A 4,358-nucleotide genomic window follows, 5' to 3' on the forward strand; every position below is an offset into this window, starting at 1 on the left:
TGCTGCTTGGCCTGCTGTGTTCATCCAGCCCTGCACCTTGTTGTCTCAATCAAAATTAACATCAGGTTAAATGGTCACTTGGTTCTGATGGAGGTTGATATCGGCGCAGCCATTTCACTGATCCCAGAACCAGTCTTCAGCAAAATTTGCTCTAGACTCCAACCCTTAAGTTTGCACAGGACTTCAGCTAGACTGAGAACTTATACTGAGGAACCTTTACAGAGTAAGGGTACAACTTTGGTTCCAGTCTATTATGAGAAGCATCTGGTTCAGTTACCACTGATTGAAGTAAAAAGCTTGGGTCCAAGCTTGATGGGGCAAAATTGGTTGAGAAAGATTCACCTAGATTGGCTCAACATTTTTTGATTAGAAAATGGCTGCCTGAGTAAAGCCCTAATTAAATACTCAGAGGTTTTTCAGGAAGTCTAGACACTATCAAAGGAGCCAAGGCCACCTTGCATGTTGACCAGGAAGTAATTCCATGATTCTGCAAGGCCTGCCCAGTGCCATTTGCCAAGTGGAAGCAGAAATCAGGAGGCTGGAAGGCAAAGGAATCATCAAACCAGTCAAGTCTGCGGAATGGGCAGCATTGGTCGTACCGATTGTCGGTTCACCTTTGTGGGGATTTTAAACAAACAGTAAACCACTTTCTGCAGCTGGATAAATACCCAATCCCTCGCATAGAGAATTTATTCACAAAGCTGGTGGTGGGGGGTGCTTCATGAAGCTAGATTTGAGCCATGCGTACTTGTAATTGCAGTTAGTTGAGGACTCCCAGAAGTATGCTGCAGTTAATGCCAGTAAGGATTTGGACCAATATGTGAGACTGTCATTTTGTGCTATTTTTCATAAGACAATGGAGAACATTTTACAAAGCTACATTTTATATTGTTTCCTACCACAGGTCGCCATTTACCTGGATGATGTGCTAATAACAGGGAAGACCAATAAGGAGCACTTAGCAAACTTAGACACAGTCCTTAGACATTTCTCCCAGGTGGACAAATGATTTAGAAGAGAAAAATGTGTATTCTGGGCACCCCAAGTGACCTTCTTGGCTACAGAGTCAACAAGTTGGAGGATAAAGGAAGGGCACTCAAACGTGGCCTGGCTCCCACATGTGTACCAGAGATTAGGTCTTTCCTTGGGCTGTTGAATTATTATTATATAACCTGGCCTCCATCCTGGCACCTTTGCATCAACTCTTTAAAAAAAGGATCAGCTTCAGAAAAGGTTGTGCAGCCAGGCCAAAGTTCTCAGGGAAGTGAAGAAACAGCTATGATCCTCACACTATGATTCCAAGGGAGATCTGCTGTTGACATGCCATGCCTCCCCACGTGGCATCAGTGTAGTATGCTCATAGGTGGCCCAATGGGGAGGACACCTAATAGCATATGCATCCAGCACTTTGGGCTTATTAGCCAAAGTGCTGCATTAGCCAGCCAGAGAAGGAAGATTTGGCAGATATATTAGGAGTCAGGAAGTGCCACCAATACGTATGTAAATTTGTAATAATAATGGACCACAAACCCCTGTTAGGTCTACTCAAAGAGGACAAGGCACTGCTGGCCATAGCTTCATGCCAAATTCAGCAATGGGCTCTAATGCTAAGTGCGTATAATTTTACAAGTTGAAACACCGTCTGGACAGCCCAATAGCAAATATGAATGCATTGAGACACCTACCACTGACAGATTTATCACCAATGGTACTGCCACTGAAAGAGTCTGTAATGATTTTAAATTTTCTGGACACACTTTCACTCAGAACTGACAATATCAGACTTTAGATGCAGAAAGATCCAGTCCTGGCAAAACTGAAACAGCTGATGGTGATGGAGGAATCCAAAGAGCCGTCACAACCAGAATTGAAACCTTTTTGGGCCTGGAGAGACCAGATCACAGTAGAGGACAGCATACTAATATGGGAGAAAGAGTGATTGTCCCAAGTAAAGGCCCACCGGGGGTTTCCAAAATGAAGATGTTGATGAGAAGTTATGAGTGGCGGCCAGGATTGGATTCAGACATAACTGTGCTGGTGGACCAGTGCCCAGAGTGCCAACAAGGACAACAATACCACCAACATTTCCCCCCATTTGTGAGAATGACCGGGTAAACCCCGAACTCAGGTACACATCAACTATGCAGGTACTTTCATGGACTAAATGTTCTTGGTCATTGTGGACACCCATTCAAAGTGGTTGAACATGCATAGAGTTCATTTGTCAAACCCGGGACGATGATAGAAAAATTGCGTGCGTCTTTTGCAGTACACAGGCTCTTGGAAGTGTTGGTCACAGATAATGGGCCATCATTTACCAGCAGGAAATTTGAGTATTTCCTAAGGTCAAGTGGTATTCAACATATAAGAGTAGCTCCGTACCATCCATCGTCCAATGGTCTGGCAGGCTTAAAGAAACAGCCTACAGCTTCATGAGATACCAAAGTGTCCTGGTTCCTATTTGATTATAGAGGACCACCCTCCTTGCAACTACAGGGACAGCTTCAACAGAGTTGCTAATGGGGAGAAGACTCTGAACCAGGTTAAATCTGATCTTCCCAGACCCTGGGTGGGGAGGGTGAAATGACTTCAGGAAAGCCAATGCCAGACACAAGACTCTGATAAGCAAGGGGACGAAGTTTAGTCTAGGAACCATGGGAATGGCCCTGCCTGGGTAAGAGAAATGGTCGACGCAAAGTCAAATTTCAGGTAGTGCGATGGTCCTGAACAAGCGTGTGGACCATATGAAAGCTGCAAACTTAAACATGGTGCGGGAGCAAAACGTGACCAGCTCCTCAACAGCCTTTCCAACTGATCCAGAACCCATGGGTTCTCTCTCTCCATCAAGCATTGTAGATAGCTCAGAATCTGAGATGGACATAGTGGATGTTGCTGCCTTGACACTTTTGTCAACTGAAGAAGAGTGAATTTCTCTGACTGCTCCGAGTGCAACAGGCAAGCTTCTGTGCATTTCATGCCAGAGTGGAGGAATCTGACCCGGTGCTAAAAGGCCCCAGGAGGAGCTACAAAATAAAGAACTAGCCTATGTCCTCGGATGCAGAGGGGGAGGGATGTAGTGATTGTAACAAAGTCAGGCAGGTGGACCTCATAGAATATGAGTTCCCTAATTAGGGTTGTTAATCTGATCCAATCAGGGAGCCCTGACTGATTAAAAACAGGAGTATCAGACATCCTGATCACTCTGAGAGCTGGCTCTGAGGGAGCTGGATCAGTGTCAAGGACTCTCCACGTGTAAATAAAAGGTGACTTGGTGATGTAGTACTGGCCTCCAAGATCAAGCCTGAGTTTAAAATCTCATCGAAGAGACAGCACCTTCAACAATACAATACTCCCTCAGTATTGTGAATGTCAGCCTGGTTTTGACATTGATTGGGTGTTGAATCCACAACTTACTTGCCTTATTCAGAAAAGAAGAATGTTACCATGAGCCACAATTGACAATCCACTATCTGTTGAATATTAGGATTGTGATTATATATTCCCTACACCTTGTCTACCATCAACTCAATTTTTTAGAAGTATTTTTATCTTGTATTATGGTTAAGTCACAGTTTCTTTGTGTTAGAAATGTGGAATGTCACTTGGAAAATGTTTTCAAACAGCTTTAGGTTTCAGTCATGGAAGTGGTGAGCTCAGTCCTAAGCTAATGCAAGTGATTCACCCTTTATATGTGAACCCTTTTAGAGCCCTATTGAGTGAACTTGCATATTTTCAGTGGCTAGAATGAGTTTGCAGACCTGAAGCCAGAAAACCATCCTACAGAAAGTGATGGAATAAATTGAAGAATGAGGAATTGTCACTTCTGCTTGGATTCAGACTAGAGACAATGTACAGAATCTTCCAGACCTGACCACACTTGTGACAGCTATGCCCCCTCTGGCACAATCTTACATAAGGTGGCCAATTATCAAGGCACATTGCAACAAAACGAAGTCAAAATACTGTGAATACTGGAAACCTGAAAGGAGAAAATGCTAGAAATCCTTAGCCAACCAGTCTGCAACTGTGAAGAGAGAATTAACAAGTCAGGTCAATGACCTTCCATCAGAACAGGCTATCTCAGCTTCCATTGCCCAAACATTTGTGAAAGACATTGGCTGGATGACAAGGGGAATAATCAGGAAGTGGCATATGAGGCTAGCTAACAATAGAAAGGTCCAGCGTGGTAGGCACGCTTCATCCAGAGGGTCATGAGAAGAGTGGGGCTGGTTCTCTTCAGGCAGCGGGGAGATTTTGCAATCTCAACAGTTAGTTTCTTGCTTATCCTTAAATACATGCTCACTATTTCCTGAGTTGATTTGCAATCTCATGTTAAGGCTCAACCTTTTCATGGAATG

The sequence above is a fragment of the Rhincodon typus genome, chromosome 8, assembly GCF_021869965.1.
Source record: "Rhincodon typus isolate 14 chromosome 8, sRhiTyp1.1, whole genome shotgun sequence".
Lineage (NCBI taxonomy): Eukaryota > Metazoa > Chordata > Chondrichthyes > Orectolobiformes > Rhincodontidae > Rhincodon > Rhincodon typus.